At 34.9% G+C, this 21,785-nt stretch overlaps 1 long non-coding RNA gene across 1 annotated transcript; it reads right to left on the bottom strand.

The window, feature by feature from the left end:
• Positions 1-20,398: 20,398 nt before the first annotated feature.
• LOC145068876 (uncharacterized) lies at positions 20,399-20,921 on the bottom strand. The gene is made up of 2 exons (XR_013689168.1): positions 20,848-20,921; positions 20,399-20,690 (listed from the first exon to the last, which is right to left on the bottom strand). It is a non-coding gene; the product is annotated as an uncharacterized LOC145068876 (long non-coding RNA).
• Positions 20,922-21,785: the final 864 nt, after the last annotated feature.

Here is a 21,785-nt window from a genome sequence, read left to right as displayed (position 1 = left end):
TTTACTATGTGCATTAGATTTGATACTCAACATTGAGTCAACCCCGGAAATGTTTCCGCCTTTGGTTTTCGGGGTGTGACAGTATTAATCACATATGATTGAGAAAAGGGAGTTTACACCCACACTTATGAGTGTTCGCGGCCATGGGTTTGTTTACGGCTAAGAACACTTGAAGTGTTCACGGCCAAAGCTTGGTCTATGAGTGGTTTGCAGCCATGGATGAAGGGTTAATGGCCATCATGATCTTATGAATGGTTTACGAGCCACCATGAAGGTTTTACGGCCGTAAACTCTGTAAGATCATTAACAATATGTTTGATTCAAGGTTGGAAAGTAAGTATTTCTAATTGATACAAGATGGTAGAAAATACACTCACGATTTGGGGAGCCTTTGGGGTTCACGACCACCAAGAAAAAGTGTGTGTTATTGGTGTTCTTGGTGAAAAGGATGAAGATTTGAAGATCTAAGTCAAAAGAGTTGGATTCATGGATGAAATCAAAGGGTTTCACTTGAATGTGAAAGATATTAACAAACAATGAACGGAATACTTACCACTTTGAAGAGAAATGGAAGTGTTCTTGATGATACTTGAGAGAGAATTGAGTGTTCTTGACTTGAGGATGTGAGGAATGATGGAAAAAATAAGGAACTTCACACATAAGGGAAGGGTTCACGGCCAACATAGGTTTATGGCTGTAAACCTTAGTTTACAGCCGTGAACTCCTTTTGATGTAGTTTCCGGCTGATTTCAACTCACAAAACTTTAGTTAAGACATCCAAACACACAAACCTTGAATGTACTAGGCTTTAGAACACTCAAACAAAATCTAACAATGCTAAAAGATAGCAGAAATGAGTCTGACTTTTCATTGAATTGATTGACTATATAAGGTAGAAATTTCAAGTTGTCACATCATCCCCCTGTTAAAGGGAATTTCGTCCCGAAATTAGAGTTTAAGCACATACAGATAATTAAGGAAAAAAATGATGATATTTTAGTTTCATTTGATCCTCCCGCTCCCAAGTGAATTTAGGTCCTCGCTTGGCATTCCAACGGACCTTCACTATCGGGATACGGCTTTGTTTTGCTTGCTAGACCTCCTGGTCCATGATCTCTACTGGTTCTTTGACGAAGTTGAGGCTCTCATTGATCTCGATCTCATCGAGTGGGATAACGAGAGTCTCATCGGATAGGCACTTTTTCAAGTTCGACACGTGGAAGGTAGGGTGTACGTTACTAAGTTCTTGAGGTAGTTTTAGTTTGTAAGCTACAGGGCCGATTCTAGAGAGAATCTCAAGAGGCCCTATGTATTTCCATGCTTTCCGTAGCGTATCAAGCCCTTCCAGGGTGAGACCTTCAATAGAACATGGTTACCGACCTGGAATTTCGAAGGTTTCCTTCTCTTGTCTGCGTAGCTTTTCTTTCTGTCTCTAGAGGATTTCAATCATTCACGAATATAAAAAATCTTCTCGGTAGTTTCCCGAATAATTTCTGGACCTGTGAGAGTGCTATTAGGATCTCATCCTTTAGCTAACTATGTATCACCCACTTTAGCCCAACAAGGAGGGATGTGCACTTCCGGCCATAGAAGGCCTCAAATGGAGCAACCTTTATGCTTGTGTGATAACTGTTATTATAGGAGAACTCGATGAGGAGTAAATGAGTACCCCATGTGTTCCCAAAGTATATCACACAGGCTTGCAACATATCTTCCAAATTTTGAATAGTCCTCTCACTTTTTCCATCAGTTTGCAGATGATAGGTTGTGCTCATGTCCATCCTAGTACCTGTAGAACTTTGTAGCGACTGCCAAAATCTTGAAGTGAATCTACTATCTCTATCAGAGATAGTGGATATGGGAATACCATGCAGTCGTACAATGTCTCTAATGTAAGTCCGTGTTAGCTTCTCCATCTTGTCTGTCTCTTTGATCAGTAGGAAGTGTGCGGACTTAGTTAATCGGTGTACGATCACTCATATGGTATCGAGACCACCTGTTGTCTTGGGCAACTTGGTTACGAAGTCCATTATGATTCGCTCCCACTTCCATTCCGGTATTTCTGGTTGTTGTAATAAATCTGAGCGTTTCTGGTATTCAACCTTAACCTTGACGCAAGTAAGACACTTACTCACGAAGGTAGCAATCACTGCTTTCATGTTAGGCCACCAGTATAACGTTTTGAGGTCGACATACATCTTATCTGAACCTAGGTGGATGGAATATCGAGTGTTGTGCGCTTTGCTCATGATCAAGTCTCTGAAACCACCATGCTTCGGTGTCTAGATCTGATCCATGAGATATAAGGCTCCGCCACCCTTGACTTCCAGGTTTTTATCCATCCCTCTCAGGGATTCACTCGCCACATTTTCAGGTTTCAAGTCTTCTAGCTGAGCCTCCTTAATTTGCATGGACAGATGTGAATGGATAGTCATAGTCAATGATTTGAATCTACAACGAGAGTATTCCTTCTGACTTAAGGCGTCAGCTACTACGTTGCCTTTACCAGGATGATAACGACTTTCGCATTCGTAGTCATTAACTAGCTCGATCCACCGTCGTTGTCTCATTTTGAGCTCCTTATGGTTGAATATATGTTGAAGGATTTTGTGTTCTGTAAAGATAGTGATCTTAGTACCATACAAATAGTGTCTCTAGATCTTTAGAGCAAATACCACTGCTCCTAACTCAAGATCATGTGTGGTGTAGTTGACTTTGTGCGTCTTTAGCTATCTTGAGGCATAGGCAATGACCTTTCCTTGTTGCATAAGAACACAACCAAGCCCTTGGTTGGATGCATCACAATAAGCCATGAAGTCTTCTATCCCTTCTGGGAGGGATAGTATCGGTGTGCTACATAAGGCTCGCTTCAGAGTTTGGAACACTTTCTCTTGTTTCCCTTCCCAGTCAAAGGTCACACCTTTCTGGGTCAATGCAGTAAGTGGTTTCGTAATCCTAGAGAAGTTCTGAATAAACTTGCGATAGTAGCCAGCGAGACCTAGAAATTGATGAATTTACTAACCACGTGACCCAAAAATTTGATTCTTCGAATCCGAAATTCACACTTAGAGAACTTCACGTAGAGCTTCTCCAATCGTAGTGTTTCTAAGACCTGACGCAAGTGTTGACTATCCTCATCTTTACTTCAAGAGTAGATAAGTATATCATCAATGAATACTATCACGAACTTATCTAAGTAATAACGGCACACTTAGTTCATTAAATCCATGAAAACTGCGGGCGCATTTGTTAATCCGAAGGGCATCACTACGAACTCGTAGTGAACATAGCAAGTTCGGAAGGTTGTTTTGGGAACATCTTCCCCTAACACTCATAACTGGTGATACTTGAATCTTAAATCAATTTTTGAATGGTAGCTCACTCCTTGGAGTTGGTCGAACAAGTCGTCTATGCGAGGTAGAGGGTAACGAATTTTGACAGTAAGTTTGTTCAGTTCTCTATAGTCGATGCATATACGGAACGATCCGTCTTTCTTCTTCGTGAACAAGACCGGTGCTCCCCAAGGTGAGAAGCTTGGTCTAATAAAACCCTTACTAAGCAGTTCGTTCAGTTGATCGGATAGTTCCTGCATTTCAGTTGGGGCTAAACGATAGGGCGATTTGGCCACTGGGGTAGCCCCTAGAACTAAGTCGATTCTGAACTCGACTTGTCGTTGTGGTGGTAATCCTGGTAGTTCTTCTGCAAAGATGTCGGGAAAGTCGCGTACTACTGGGATATCTTTTATGTCTTTCGTCTCTTGGCTTATATCGACTATATGAGCAAGGAATGCATGATATTCTTTTCGTAAGTACTTCTAGGCTTGCATAATTGAGACGATACGAAGGCTCGTGCCTGGTTTGTCGCCATAGATAACTAGGGTTTTCTTAGATGGTAGGTTTAGACAGACGGCTTTCTCAAATCACATAATGCCAGCATGTTGGAGACTTAACCAGTCCATGCCAACAATGACATCAAAACTTTTAATTGATACATGCATGAGGTCGATTGGAAGTGAATGTCTATCTCGAGAGAGAGTACATCCTATGGAAATTTTGCTAGAAGACTCAGTCTTTCCATTATCCATCTCTACGAAGAACGTTTCTTTTAGTGCTTGCGGCACTTGATTAAGTAAGTGTTTAAATCATTGGTTAACGAAACTCCTATCCGCTACACTATCGAATAGTATGGATGCATATGAGTTATTGAGGAGGAATGTACCCACGACTATGTTGAGGTCCGCCACCGCTTCCTCGTAACCGATAACAAGCAGTCTTCCTGCTCCGCCAACATTCTTGGACTTAGGGCAATCTCTTTTGAAGTTCCCCGTTTCACCACACCCGTAGCAGGCTTGGCTTGCTCCTATGCCAGGGACCTCGGTGATAGGCCTAGCTGGTGCTTTGCAGAAACAGGCCGTATGCCCTTTCCTGTCTCAGTTAACATAGTGCATTTCCCAGCAAAGGTCGTTGTGATCGAAATTGCACTTGTTGCACTTGGGTAAGCTCCCTACATATTGTTTCGCTGGCGCAGGGGTTGCGGGGATTTTTTGCAACATGAACAGCCACAACCTGTTGTTTCTTGGCAGAGGATTGTGTTGCTTGGATTTTCTTCTTATCCCAGATCTTTCTCTAGTTATTACTTGTTTTAGCTGGTTATGGGACAGTAGAGGTAGTTGTGGTTACTTGTGGTGGGACTCCTTGGTCTATCAATCGTTGTGCCAACCACTTCAAACTGTAGAATGTAGTGGGGTTTGATGCCAAAACGTTCCCCTAAAACGGAGGTACCAGTCCCCAAATGTATCTTTCGATTTTCTTGCTCTTCGTGGGGACCATACCTGGGCATAGGGCCACCAAGTCATTGAATCTTGCCGTATAGGCCACTATGTCGGAACCTTTCATCTTAAGGCCCCATAGCTCTTGCTCGAGCTTCTAGACTTTGCCCCTTGGGAAGTACTCTGCTGACATAAGTTCCTTCAGTGTATCCTAGCCTATTTTCGTTAGCCCCTAATAGGGTGAGTGAATTGACATGGCCATTCCACCACGTCAGAGCTTTATCGAATAAGGTGCAAGCGGAAAATTTTACTTTTCTAACCTCCGGGCAGGAGCAGATCTCAAAGATCGACTCCGTCTTCTCAATCCATTGCGACAAGGCAATGACTCCCCCAGTCCTATTAAAGGTCTTGGGTTTGCAGTTGGTGAAGTCCTTGTAGGTAGACTCCAGTGTACACGTTTGGCTATTACCGTGGTTAGAGCTGGTACCTATTCCAGCTCCACTGGCACTACCAGAATTCATTTGCGTCATGGATGCGGTTACAGCCGCAATCACAGCAGCTTGAAACATCGCTGCATCGAACTGTAGCGGAGGTGGTGGAGGAGTTTGATTTACTGGAAGGTTTCTGTTTGGGCGTTTGCGAGGCGGCATCTTTTAGCTATAAACGATAAAATGATGTTTAGACTTCATTAGGGTTACCAAGAGGACTAATATTAAGCTAGAGTAGAGTTTGATATAGATGATCACTAGTGGAAACAATATCTGTCATTATAGTTGGTATAGAAGTTACATAGAGTTTTGAAAATTCGAACTTGGACTATGTCATTATAGTTGGTATAGTTACATAGAGTTTTGAAAATTCGACCTTGGACTAGGCCTCAAGACCTACCGACAGAGGGAAAACTTGACAACATATGTGACAACCCGAAATCTATTCTGTCATTTTTAACATTTTCCGTTAATAAGCCTCGCTTATTTAACTGTCCATTAACCTTTTGGAAGAGGTTAATTAATTTAAGACTTTTATAATGACTTGGTAAGGGTTGAAACAAATTAGAAACACCCACAAAATACCCTTAAAAATGTGTGGTTGCAACCAAGTCAAAATTTGACCGTTTAATCGGGTGCGACCAAAAAGCCCTGTTTAACAATAGTATTGGGTAGATTTCCATTGAGCCCCAACTCCAACCCCTATATAAGGGTGAGTGGAGTCCATTAGAGACTTTTTACACTCTCCCCACTCTCTCTTTCTACAACTTAAATTCGAGCCAAAAATCGCCCGTTTCGAGCCCCAAACGAGTAGGTAAACTATCCTAACTTGTTGTATAACTTATCTAGCCTGAAAATTCGAGTTTAAAATATAAAATAGGGACAAAATCATGTGTTTACGGCCCAAGAACACTCTTGGGCCGTGAGCACCATTTAATGGGGTTTTTAAGCCCCAAAACCCCTCCAAATTGTCCCTAAGGCTTAGATATGACTTGTAGGCTTATGGAATCGGACTTAGAACACCTTGAACTAGCATTTTGGGGAGTAAACATGAGTTTGCTGCCCAAGATTGTGCTTGGGCCGTAAACTCCCCTTCATGGGGAGTAAACTCATTTCCTTGTGTTAGAAATGCCCTCAACACCCCCTATAGCCTTGGAAAAATAGCTTGAATGAAATACCATAGTTGTAAGGGCCTTAAACTTAAATAAAACCAAGGGAGTAGGAGTTCACAGCTGTGAACTCCCATAGAGGTGGTTCATGGGCCGTAAACTCCCATTTAGTGCCCAAATGGTGACGAAACTCCTTCATTTGACTTGGAAAAATGCATGGGATTTTATCATCTACCATTTAAGCCCTTAAAACACCAAAAGATATGTACATAGGAGCTTACGGCCGTAAACTCCCTAGTTTAGGGCCGTAAACTCCCATTTGGTCCATATAAGTGCCTTAAATCCAATTAAACACATTAGAATTGAACCTAGCAAAATTACACAATTGGTATAAGGCCTTTAAGCATCCTAGAACACCCTCACCATGAGTTTATAGCCGTAAACTCATGGGGAGTTGTCCCAGGGCCATGAACTCTATATATAGAGTTTACTCTTGGAGAGTAAACTCCATTCCTAAGCCATTCAAGCCCTTAAAAGTTACCCGGGACACCCCTAACGCTTAATTAAAAGTGTTTTCGCTGTTAGGAAGCGTATACTTCTTTAATTAGTATTAAATGTACTAATTGTATGTGAACATATGTTATCATATGTTAAATAGGTCACTAAGTGTGTCCAAGTCTTTACTTGACACCGTGCACCCAACCGGCACCTTCGTCGGATCCACTTACATCAGGTGAGTTCATACCCCTGAATGAACCTTTTAAATGTTTTTACATGTTTTATAAGGGGGAATACAAGTTAAACATGCCAGTTATCATATCAATCACATGTGATTGATAACCCGCATGCACAAGGATTTACCACACTATAAACTGTTTAATCGGGTATGACACTATAATTGGTTTTTCTAAAATGCTTTCACTTGTTCAAATCTTTCACTTATGTTGTTTTATTAATGTTTCATTTAAAACAAATTTATGAGAGTTTTCCAAAGGTTTTCAAACTTATTTTACAAAAGAATACCCTGTCGTGATTTTCTTAAGTATAAAGTTTTTCTTCCATGTTTTGATACCCTACTCGTTATATACCACTGCCTTGTTATCCTTTTACTTAGTTGATACTTCTACTTAGTTAAACGCTTATACTTGTTTACACTCTTACTTAGCGATACGCTTCTACTTCACTTATACTTGATATCGCTTCTACTTCACTTATACTCGATACGCTCCTACTTCACTTGTTGTCATTTCTACCTCGTGATACACTTATACCTGTTAGACGCTCTTACTTCACCTGTTGTCGCTTCCAATTCGTGATACACATATATTGGGTACGCTTATACTTCACGATTCGGTTATTCCACACTGTACGCTTATACTTCATGATTCGGTTATTCCACACTGTACGCTTATACTTCACGATTCGGTTATTCCACACTGTACGCTTATACTTCACGATTCGGTTGTTCCACACTGTACACTTATACTTCACGATTCGGTTATTCCACACGATTCGGTTATACATCACAATTTGGTTATACTTTACGATATGTTTCCACTTGTTATGCACTCAACCACAGTTAGATGTATGCCTGTGCTTGTATAGATGCATATAGATAATGATTGAAGGAATTTGGAAGGTTTGTCCGCCCTATTTCCTTTTCTTCGTTGAGATGTGGTCTGGTAGGATCGGATGTTCGTCCGAAGGTTGTTTGATTCATTAGTTATATATTATGTATACGAGCATAGCCATATAGGTTTACTCTAGTCAGTTCAGTTATGAGTCTCTACCTTTAGTTCAACACTTATATTGGAAACCCACTACCCACTATTTGGGATGCATCTTCGGGACACGGCCTTCTCCGTCGTCTAGTTGGTAACCAGAGTCTCTTGTAGGGAGAGCGGACATTGTGTGTATAGATCTATACGGGATTGACACCCCCGCACCCTGACTGCTAGCTACAGTCCACGGCCTACCAAGCCAAGGGGTGACAAATGTCACATTTTATATACGCTTGCAGGGCGTCAGGTACTCTAGTGTCGGTTAGTATGGTTACGAGTATCCCAGGTTACCTTATAATTCATGGCCTTAAGGTAACGGTATTTCACCAGCAATTTACACTGTATTCTAGAAACCCACTCTCAGAGTCACACTGTTTTTAGACCTTGCTAGCCGTACCTTTCATTTGGTACTGTCTGGGGTCTGTGTCTCCTTTTCTTAGACTGAGCCAGGCGTGTCGTTCGGTTGATACTCTCCTGGAGTCTATGATTCCTTTGCCTTAGTCAGCAGTCTTCACTGCTGAGGCATATGTTATTTTCCCTGATTTCTCTTGCTTTCTTAAATAATCAAATTCTGTATTTTGATAATGATAGCGATTAAGGGAAAACTACTCTTTACCACATAACTCCGTCCAGTCTTGGTAGAAGACTGCTTTTAATAAAGAAAATATAGGATTTTCTGGAAAGGACTCTAATTTAATGGATACTCTAAAACTACTACTTTTATTAAAGGCTATTTGAATAAAATGCCACTAAATACTTATGAACTCACTAGCATTTGTAAAAATGCTGATACTCGCTTTTCAAATAACTTGCATTCTCAGGTCAACATTAGACAGGTACATCCCCGGAGCCGTTGATGAAGATAGCTTAGTACCAAGTTGTAGTTATATTATTACTTGTATTACTTTAATGCATTGATGTGTAAACCATATAAAACTATTACTATTAATGCAATGTTTTGTTGTACTTTGATTACTATAATGCATATGTTGTGATACTAGACATGACGTCATCCACCCCAGAACGTTTCCTGACGTTCCGGTTTTGGGGTGTGACAGCATAAGATCTAGAGAAATAGTACTTGCTAGACAGGAATATTTACATAAAAGGGTGCTACTTAGAGTACCTATGAAGGCTATTCCTTAAACCAAAAGAAAGGGTGGTAGAGCATCTTCTACTGGTGGCGGGTACCCCTCGGACGAACCCTTAAATCAGCTAGTTGATGCTCCACATCAAGAAGGTGTCTTTCATACACAGACAGGTGTACTCGAAGCTCTATGACATCAGCTCAAGTCGCAGCTAGCTCTTACTGCAGAGCTTCATTGTCTCTCATAGCTATCCCATGAGCAACTTCAAGATGGCGAATGCGATCCATATTGGCGTTTTCATCTACCATAATCTCTACAGTTTGATGAATGGCTGCTACACCTAACTCAACATTGCGAGCCACTTGACGAACCAACATTAGAAGGACTCTATCTGCAGAGCCTCCCTCGCCCAATTTATAGAAACTACGGTCTCCATTGTTTGGGAGGCGTTGACCTTGCTCGTGGCTCCACTTATTTAAACTTTTAGCCCAAAGAGGCGTTGGGCCACAGAATGCATGTTGGGGGTTAGGATTCGGCTTTGGGGCTACTAGAGGTAGATTCTCGACCTCAGGTTCTGATTCGGCCTCTTCAGGGAATTGCTCTGTGAAATCATCGTCTAAAGGAATCTCAGGATTTTCCTCTGGCTCATCATCTAGCCATCCACCATTTCCCTGATTAGGAAAGTACAGGTCTCCAGGATGATGGAATCCAACCATGAAATCTATGCGAGAAAAGGGATAAAAGAGATAGTTAATAGACACCTAATCTAATAATACTTATAGGGGAGTGATCCTCATTAGTTATTCCTATAATTTAGTAGTGCATACCAGCTATATATAATTTCTGAGACAAAATAGACCTTCGAATAAATGACCCAACTCTAAGTCCACAACGAAACAAGGAACAGGAAGTAAAGCGATAGTCACAGATTCTAAGTCTATAGAATCTTTAATTTTATATAACTTTAGCGTATGCACTCCATAATTATAGATCTACTAATGAGAGTCTTTAGTTTTCATATAAGTTAATTGTAACATAAAATACTCCTATAGTATTTTAAGTTTGTTTTATGCTCTCACTGATTCTTTGAGGATAATTAGTAAGTTTTAGACTTGCTGTAACACCACAACCATTCCCGAGCATATGCAAATCACTTCTCGAATATATATAGTTGATCAGGATCTGTCATTCGCAGAACTGACCATACATCCCCAAGCCTACTTGTGATGTTCAACGATCGCAATTCTTTTGTTCTGTTCTAGTATGATATTGATCCTAGTATGAATGCATGCATGTATACTTTTAGTAAAAATACTTGTATATATTTTTAAAAATATAACTCTTGGTCATAGTGTTTTAATACCATTGTGTTTATACTTCTATATCTTTTATGGGTTGATATACTTCATTTGCTATAAACAATGCTCTGATACCAATCTGTCACACCCCAAAATCGGAACGGCGGAAACGTTCTGGGGTGGAGGATGTCATGTATAGTATCATAACAAGGCATAATAGTAAATCAAGCAACAACATCCATTTCATTAATAATAATACTTAATACATGTGTTCTTTGTAAAGTTTAAATGACACCAAAATGAATGTATATCAAAAGAATAAGACGAGTCTTGAATAAGCTCCGTCTTCGCAATACCTGGCCATCTGTACCTGTTTACTGGTGAATTGAGGATACAAGTTATTTTAAAAGAGTAGATCAACATTTAAGCTGGTGAGTTCATAAGCAGTTTAGTGTCATTATGTTGTATTTACATCATAAAACGGTTTACGGTAGTATCATAAAAAGGTTTGCTTGTTTTCCCAAAAAATCCTATATTTTCTGGCTGAAATGAAAGTGTAGTCTCCTACCAAGGCCGTACCATTTGTTTGTTCTCTTATAGTAATGTAAATAAAATGTTTATACTAATGAACGATACTCAAATATTAGTTCACCACCTTATAACCAGGTTGGTTAATTTAGATGAAAATGTGATAAGGTTGTAGCCATGCTTGATCGAACTAGTGTAATTACACGACGTTTTTCAGACGTTGAAAAGGTATGACATTTGTTCACCCGTGGACCTGCAGATCCCACTGTAGCTAGCGGCAAGGTGTGGGATGGTCAATCCCGTATAGATCTATACACAATCTCACGCTCCCCCTCTAGGAGACTCTAGCTACAAAACATGACACAGCAAGTGCATTGGTGTGCCATGAAGTAGTATCTCACATATTTGTTATCTTGCTCTAGTTATAAATGTATATGTTCCTTTTTGTAAATGTATATGTTCCTTTTGTTAATGTATATGTTCCTTTCTGTTCTTGTTATACTATGAATGATCTGACTCATGTTATGAACCGACTCATGTAAGTTTCGTTGTTCTAGAATAGTAAATAGTAATCGTCTAAACTATACCTATTATAGTTTACTAGCATGTTTGTTGTATAATTGGTATCTTGAAAGACTCACTTGTTAATCATAGACGATTAACTTGAGAATATCCTTTAAAATGGGGGTTAATATTCATATAAGTATTTAGTATGTATAGGTATAAGTTAATGGACAATCGGACTAGTGAATCCTACCCTAAGCCCACAACCAAACAAGGAACAGGAGTCAAGGTTGTTAACATTAGTTCTAATTCCATTAAAGCATATTTCGACTTAAATATCTATATGAATATGATTTTGAAAGGAAAAGGATTTTATAAGTAATTTAAAAAGGGTTGTGAAAATGAAGTTTAACAGTGTTTGAAGACAGTAAAAGCATTTAAAACATGTAAAAGGTTGATTGTAGGGGTATGAACTTACCTGTAGTGAGTAGTTCGAATGAAGGATCGATATAAGATGCTAAGTATGCTAGTGAAATCCCGAGCACAAACAGATCCTAATAAACATATAATAACACATATATGTGCACAATTAGTGTACATAACAACTAATCATGTATGGAAAACACCCTTAGGAACTAGGAATCACTCATAATGGAGTGTATCAATCACATAAGATTGACAAAAGGGAGTTTACGGCCACACTTTTGAGTGTTTGCGGCCATGGGTGTGTTTACGGCCAGGAACACTTGAAGTTTTCACGGCCAAAGCTTGGTATATGAGGGGTTTACGGCCATGGATGAATGGTTCACGGCCATCAGGAGCTTATGAAGGGTTTATGGCCACCATGAAGGGTTTATAGTCATAATCTATTGAAGATCATAAACAATATGTTTGATTCAAGGTTAGAAAGTAAGTATTTCTAATGGATACAAGATGGTAGAAGAGATACTCATGATTTGGGGAGCCTTTGGGGTTCACAGCCACCACGAACAAGTGTGTGTTCTTTGTATTCTAGGTGAAAAGGATGAAGATTTGAAGATCTAAGTCAAAAGAGTTGGCTTTATGGATGAAATTAAAGGGTTTCACTTGAATGTGAAAAATATCAACAAACAATGAAAGGAATGCTTACCACTTTGAAGAGAAATGGAAGTGTTCATGATGATACTTGAGAGAGAATTGAGTGTTCTTGAATAGAGGATGTGATGAATGAAGGAAAAATGAAGGAACTTCACATATAAGGGTGGTGTTCATGGCCAACATGGGTTTACGGCCGTGAACCCTAGTTTGCGGCCGTGAATTCCTTTTGATGGAGTTTCCGGCTGACTTCAACTCACAAAACTTTTGTTAGAACATCCAAACACACAAACCTTGAATGTAATAGGCTTTAGAACACTCAAACAGACTCTAACAATGCTAAAAGATAGCAGAAACGAGTCTGACTTTGATTGAATTGATTAACTATATAAGGTAGAAATTTCGAGTTGTCACACTAAACATATTGTTGTAACATGTAGACACAAAACATTTTTATTTTACCTCGATGTCTTAAATGACATTTGCACAAACTTTAAGCATGACAATTCCATGTACGTTGACAAACACTATGGGACATCACTGGCCCATAGCGAGAACCCCTCTACTACTTCTGCATAACACTTCACATATTATGTTTTTGCAAAAAAAAAATTCCTTGTGGCTTGACACTGTTCACCATTGATTATATGTGTCCCTAAATCATATGTGAGCAGAATAACATTGATTGAAAAATCAATTAAGAATAAAAAGTTAACAAAACTTTATAGCTTTAGCGGTAAGGCGACGTAATGAAATATAACTAAGCTACTACTATAATCATCAATTTTATTATTTATCGTATAAAGGTTACCGAAAATAGCGAGTGTGATCACAAGAGCAACATCTAGCTTGATGAACACCATACTTTGTAATTTACTGATAGTCTATACAATGGAAGTATATTGACCAAATGGTTCACGCATTGGAAATTTACTGGAAGAAATTAATTGCGTACATATGATGTATTAAAACATGTGTCATTTTATTCGCAATAAATATATTTAGTTGGATGTTGGTAGCCTTTATTAGTTGTTGAAATGTTGAAACAACATTTGGTCACATGAACGGATGAACCTATATAAATAAAAGTCAATCATCTATCTAGTTACGTAAGTTTTAAGTCTTGTTTTTGAAAAATATTTATTATTAGAGTTTTTCAATCATGGACATTGAGATTTATTTGAAGATGGTGATCTTTATTTCTCTTTGTGACAATGAGTTGAAAACAAAGGATCATATTTTCATTTGATATGTAGTCATGAGCCTGGGGTATTTATGTCTATATAAAAGATTAAACTTTTTATCAAACCTCTATTTTGTATTTATTGAAAACTATATTCATACACATACAAATTTATCATCAACAACATTCTATAAAAAGTAAGTGTATTATATTTAAAATGAATATAATTCAGCTTCATCGTACTCATTTCAAGTCCTCAAGTCTGTGGGTTAGGGTAAGGTGATGAGATGAAGGTGATTGCATGTCCTCAAGTGTATGGGTTGGTATAACGTACTGAGATGGAGGTCCGGTGGGGTTAGAAGACCAATCTATATAGTCTAATAGCAGAGTAAAATAAATTATCACTTTCTATAACTAAATTATTATGGATTTAAGCTTTTCGTTTATATTGGCATAAAAGCTCCACTAATGTAAACTTTTTAAATGATAATGAAAATGTGACTCAGACTTTAGTTAAATTTTAATATAAAGTCCAAAAATCAAAATTTTGGATTTTATTGGATAGTAGTGATAATATACCAATATTTACATTTTGATTGTGAAAATAATGTGCATCTCATAATTCAGTGATTTATCACTACAATAAATGAATGCATACTAGCGATGCTTTTAACTTTAAATTAGACTATTAATTTAGTTTCCATAAATTAAATATACAATAACTATATTAATTTCAAATTTCACTTTTAATTTCTAAGAAATTACAATTTAAACCTTTGTTATTAACATTTTGTTATAATTAATCCGTTTAGAACATGAGTCTGACAAGTAAATATGTAATTTTTGTTTATTGATTTTTTGAATGTATATTTATTTTTTTGTTAATTTTTTCACATAATTTTGACTTTCTTTAAATTTGAAATTCAAGTAAATTCTCCATTTAAGCCTTTTTATTTAACATTTTATTTTAATCAACCCGTATGGTATACTAGTCTTACAATTAATACGTGAATATGTGCACAAGATAATTATTAGAAAAAGACAATTAATCCAAAATTGGTAAATAATAAATTCAATTATGGTTTGTATATTATTTTCTCCACTATTCATTAACTTTAGAGGATTCACACATTTAATTGGTTATCAATTTTTGTTTTTATTTCTAACCTCCTTCATTATGTTTTAAATACAATCTACATAAAATGTAAATACTAATTTTGGTTACGATTCAGCTAAGGAAGAAGGATAAAGTACGAAATGTGATAGGATATAGTAGAAATAGACCAAACAATCCATGTTCTCATGACTTGTTTACGGATCAAACACGAATTTACACGAATCAAGTTTCTTAAAAAGTAACAACACACAAATTAAAAATCATTTTATGGGTATCAAACATGAAACATGAATTTAAAATTCCGAATTTTACTAAACTGGTCTCTAAGCGTTCAGTAATATAAAGTTTACCTGCCAAATTTTGAAGAATCTATACATGTTTATATGTGTCGCGTTTCACATAAATTAAATTTCAGTCTTATGCGTTAAAACATATAATTCGTGTTTGACATGAATACACATGAATAAAAATTTCTAAAAATCATACAAGGGGAACTTATGTTGTTAGCATGTCTATGTATGAGATGTGCTTATGTGCACATGCATCATTTGTACAACATATGTGTATGCATAGAAGTGTACATGTGCTCATATATTTTCTGATTGAAATATTGAAACAACATTTGGTCACACGAACGAATGAACCTATATCAATGAAAGCCAATCATCTATCAGGTTACGTAAGTTTTTGTTACTTGTTTTGGAAAAATCTCTTCCATTAGAGTTTTTCAATCATGTACATTGTGATTTATTTGAAGATGGTGAACTTTATTGCTCTTTGTGACAACGAGATGGAAAGAAATGATCGCATTTTCATTAGAAATGTAGTCGTGAGCTTGGTTTGGGTATTTATGTATGGATAAAAGATTTAACTTTCACGAAACCTCATTTTAGTATTTCTCAAAAACTGTATTCAAACACAGTCAAATTTAACATCATCAAAATTCTATAAAGTGTAAGTGTATGGGTCGGTGTAAGGTACTGAGATGGAGGAGATTCCATGCCCTCAAGGTTGGTTTAGGTACTGAGATGGAGGTCCGACGGGGTTAGAAGAGCAATCTGTATAGTCTAATAGCAAAGTAAAATAACATATCACTTTCCATGTCTAATTTATTATGGATTTAAGCTTTGCGTTTTTATTGGCATAAAAGCTCTAGTAATGTAAATTTATTAAATGATAATGAAAATGCGATTCAGACGTTACTTAAGTTAATATTAAGTCCATAAGTCAAAATTTTGTATGTTATTCGATATTAGTGATAATATATTAATATTTACATTTTGACTGTGAAAGTAATATGCAACTCAGAATTCAACGACTTATCACTACAATAAATGAAGGCATTACTGGCAATGGTTTTAACTTTTGATTAGATCATTAATATAGTTTTCATAAACTAAATATACAATAACTATATTAATTTCAAATTTCAACTTTAATTTCTAATAAATTACAGTTTTAACTTTTAGTCTGACAACTAGTAATATAATTTTAGTTTCTAGATTTTTTGCATGTATATTAATTTATTAATTTTTTTTCACATAATTTTCACTTTCATTAATTTTTAAATTTAAATAAAATTTCCGTTTAATCCTTCTTATTTAACATTTTTTTAATCAACATGTATGGTATACGGGTCTTACAATTACTACGTGAATATGTGCACATGATAATGATAAAAAAAAAGACAGTGAAACCAAAATTGGTAAAGAATCAATTCGATTATGGTTGTTATATTATTTTATCCACTATTCATTCCCTTTAGATGATTATATATAAATTGTTATCAATTTTTGTTTTTATTTCTAACCTCCTTCGTTATGTTTAAATACAATCTGCATAAAATGTAAATACAATTTTGGTTCCGATTCAGCTAAGGAAGAAGGATAAAGTATAAAATGTGATAGGATATGGTAGGAAATTGACCTAACAATCCATGTTCTCATGACTTGTATATGGGTCAAACACAAATTTACATGACTCAAATTTTTTAAAAAGTAACAACACAAAGATTAAAAATCAATTTTTAGGTATCGAACATGGAACATGAATTTAAAATTCTGAATTTTACTAAATTCATCTCTAAACATTCAGTAAATGTAAAGTTTACCCGCTAAATTTTGAATAATCTATACATGTTTATATGTATCGCGTTTCACACGAATTAAATTTGAGTCTTATGTGTTAAAACATATAATTCGTTTTTACATGAATACACATGAATAAAAATTTCTAAAAATCATACAAAGAAAAGTTATGTTGTTATCATGTCGTTTAAGTAGTGTCGTCAATCGAATTGTCATGTCTATGTTTGAGATGTGCTTATGTGTACATGCATCGTCTGTACATACATGTGCATATGCATAGATGTGCACATGTGCTCATGAATATTTTTTGATGAAAAATATCTTCTGATACAAAATTAATTTTATTGAAATTTCTAGAAATCTGCCAAATCTGACTAATAAATATAATAACAAGAAATTTTTTCATTTTTTTCTAAATTCTAGCAATATGTTAAAAAAAGTATAAGTGAATTATATTATGCTTGAAGGCATTTAAAATATATTATTTGGTTGAGAAACATTAATGTTTACAATTTTTTAATTTTAGTGTTAATTTTTTTATAATTAATTTTTCTAATGATAAAAAAACACATTATACATTATCTAAAGCTGAAATGTCTATTTTGGAGATGGTAATATTTTAGTAATAACCCAAAAGTTTAGTCATTCCTCTTGTGATCATTTTTGTATTTTTATAAAATTACACTTATTATTAAGTATTATTCATCCCTAAACATATTGTTGTAACATGTAGACAGATAAAACTTTTTTATTTTACTTTGATGTCTTATGCGACATTTGCACAAACTTTAAGGATGACAATTCCAAGTACATTGACAAACACTACCGGACGTGCAATGGCCCTTAGCGAGAAGTCCTCTGCTACTTCTGCACAACACTTCGCATATTATGCCTTTGCAAAAAAAAAATATTCCAATTGGCTTGACATTGTTCGCCATTGATCATATGTGTACCTATATCATATGATAGCAGAATAACATCGATTAACAAATCAATTAAGAATCATAAGTAAACAAGAATTTGTAGTTTTTGTGGTAAGTCGACGTCATGAAATATAGCTAAGCTACTACTATAATGAGCAATTTTTATTATATATCGTATAAAGATTACCAACAATGGCGAGTATGATCACAAGAGCAACATATAGCTTGATGGACGCCATACTTTCAAATTTACTGATAGTCTATACAATGGAAGTATATTAACCAAATGGTTCAATGATTGTAAATTTATAGGAAGAAGTAAATTGCGTACATATGATGGATCAAAACATGTGCCATTTAATTCACAATAAATATATTTAGTTGGTTGTTGGTAGCCTTCATTAATTGTTGAAATCTTGAAAAAGTATTTGATCACATGAACGGATGAACCTATATCATTGAAAGTCAATCATCTATCCAGTTACGTAAGTTTATTACATGTTTTGGAAAAATCTTTACCATTAAAGTTTTTCAATCATGTACGTTGAGATTTATTTGAAGATGATGAACTTTATTGCCCTTTGTGACAACGAGATGGAAACAAAGGATCTCATTTTCATTAGATATGTAGTTTTGAGCTTGGTTTGGGTATTTATGTCTGTACCAAAGATTGAACTTTCGCCCAAACCTCAATTTAGTATTTCTTGAAAACTGTATTCAAACATAGAGTAAAATAACATATCACTTTCTATGACTAAATTATTATGGATTTAAGCTTGTAAAATAACATATCACTTTCTATAACTAAATTATTATGGATTTCGGCTTTGCGTTTTTATTGGCATAAAACCTCCACTAATGCAAACTTTTTAAATGATAAAGAAAATGCAATTCAGACATTAGTTAAGTTATAATTTAAGGCCTTAAATCAAAATTTTGGATTTTGTTGGATACTAGGTATAATACATTAATATGTAGATTTTGATCTGGAAACTAATGTGCATCTCATAATTCAGTGACATGTCACCACAATAAATGAAGGCATTACCGATGATGCTTTTAACTTTAGCTTTGATCATTAATTTAGTTTCCATCAATTTTAATATACAATAACTTTATTAATTTCAAATTTCAATTTTAGTTTCTAATAAATTGCAGTTTAAACCTTTTTCGTTAATATTTTTTTTTATAATTAACCCGTTTCGAACACGAGTCTGACAACTAAATATGTAATTTTAGTTTATTGATTTTTTGAATATATATTTATTTCTTTATGATTATTTTCACATAATTTTCACTTTCTTTAAATTTCAAATTCAACTAAATTTTCCGATTAATCCTTCGTATTTAACATTATGTTTTAATCACCCCTTTTTGGTATACGGGTCTTAAATTTATAACGTGAATATGAGCACATGATAACAATAAGAAAAAGCCAGTAAATCAAAAGTTGGTAAAGAATCAATTTGATTATGGTTGGTATATTATTTTCTCCACTATTCATTAACTTTAGATGATTCGCATATTAAATTGGTTATCAATTTTTATTTTTATTTCTAACCTCCTTCGTTATGTTTTAAATATAAACCACATAAAATGTAAATACTAATTTTGGTTCAGATACAGCTAAAGAACAAGTATAAAGTTTGAAATGTTATAGGATATGGTAGGAATAGACCAAACAATCCCTATTCTCATTGCAAATCGTTTTTTGGGTATCAAACATGAAACATGACTTTAAAATTTCAAATATTACTAAATTGGTCTCTAAACATTCAATAAATATAAATTTACCCGCTAAGTTTTGAAGAATCTATACATGTTTATATGTGTCGCGTTTCGCATGAATTAAATTTGAGTCTTATGTGTTAAAACATATAATTCGTTTTTACATGAATACACATGAATAAAGAGTTCTAAAAATCATACAAAGAAAAGTTATGTTGTTATCACGTCGTTTAAGTAGTGTCGTCAATCGAATTGTCATGTCTATGTATGAGATGTGGTTATTTGCACATGCATCGTCTGTACATACATGTGCATATACATCTACATGTGCATATGCATAGCTGTGCACATGTGCTCATGAATATTTTCAGATGAAAAATATCTTCTGATACAAAAATATTTATATTGAAATTTCAAGAAATCTTCCAAATCTGATTAATAAATATAATAACTAGAAAAATTTTAATTTTTTTTCTAAATTCTAGCAACATGTTAAAGAAACTATAAGTGAAATATATTATGCTTGAAGGCATTTAAAAAATACTATTTAGTAGAGAATATTAATGTTAACAATTTTTAACTTTAGTGGTCATTTTTTTTATAATTATTTTTTATAATGATAAAAAAACACATTATACATTACCTAAAGCTGAAGTGTCTATCTTGAAGATGGTAAATATTTTAGTAATAACCCAAAAGTTTAGTCATTCCTCTTGTGATCATTTTTGTATTTTTATAAAATTACACTTATTATTAAGTATTATTCATCCCTAAACATATTGTTGTAACATGTAGACATATAAAACTTTTTTAGTTTACTTTGATGTCTTATGCGACATTTGCACAAACTTTAAGGATGACAATTCCAAGTACATTGACAAACACTACCGGACGTGCAATGGCCCTTAGCGAGAAGTCCTCTGCTAGTTCTGCACAACACTTCGCATATTATGCCTTTGCAAAAAAAAATATTCCAATTGGCTTGACATTGTTCGCCATTGATCATATGTGTACCTATATCATATGATAGCAGAATAACATCGATTAACAAATCAATTAAGAATCATAAGTAAACAAGAATTTGTAGTTTTTGTGGTAAGTCGACGTAATGAAATATAGCTAAGCTACTACTATAATGAGCAATTTTTATTATATATCGTATAAAGATTACCAACAATGGCGAGTATGATCACAAGAGCAACATATAGCTTGATGGACGCCATACTTTCAAATTTACTGATAGTCTATAGAATGGAAGTATATTAACCAAATGGTTCAATGATTGTAAATTTATAGGAAGAAGTAAATTGCGTACATATGATGGATCAAAACATGTGCCATTTAATTCACAATAAATATATTTAGTTGGTTGTTGGTAGCCTCCATTAATTGTTGAAATCTTGAAAAAGTATTTGATCACATGAACGGATGAACCTATATCATTGAAAGTCAATCATCTATCCAGTTACGTAAGTTTATTACATGTTTTGGAAAAATCTTTACCATTAAAGTTTTTCAATCATGTACGTTGAGATTTATTTGAAGATGATGAACTTTATTGCCCTTTGTGACAACGAGATGGAAACAAAGGATCTCATTTTCATTAGATATGTAGTTTTGAGCTTGGTTTGGGTATTTATGTCTGTACCAAAGATTGAACTTTCGCCCAAACCTCAATTTAGTATTTCTTGAAAACTGTATTCAAACATAGAGTAAAATAACATATCACTTTCTATGACTAAATTATTATGGATTTAAGCTTGTAAAATAACATATCACTTTCTATAACTAAATTATTATGGATTTATGCTTTGCGTTTTTATTGGCATAAAACCTCCACTAATGCAAACTTTTTAAATGATAAAGAAAATGCAATTCAGACATTAGTTAAGTTATAATTTAAGGCCTTAAATCAAAATTTTGGATTTTGTTGGATACTAGGTATAATACATTAATATGTAGATTTTGATCTGGAAACTAATGTGCATCTCATAATTCAGTGACATATCACCACAATAAATGAAGGCATTACCGGTGATGCTTTTAACTTTAGCTTTGATCATTAATTTAGTTTCCATAAATTTTAATATACAATAACTTTATTAATTT

The sequence above is a fragment of the Lactuca serriola genome, chromosome 1, assembly GCF_051521515.1.
Source record: "Lactuca serriola cultivar US96UC23 chromosome 1, Lser_US96UC23_V15, whole genome shotgun sequence".
Taxonomy (NCBI): domain Eukaryota; kingdom Viridiplantae; phylum Streptophyta; class Magnoliopsida; order Asterales; family Asteraceae; genus Lactuca; species Lactuca serriola.
This window is presented reverse-complemented; position numbering and strand designations above follow the sequence as displayed.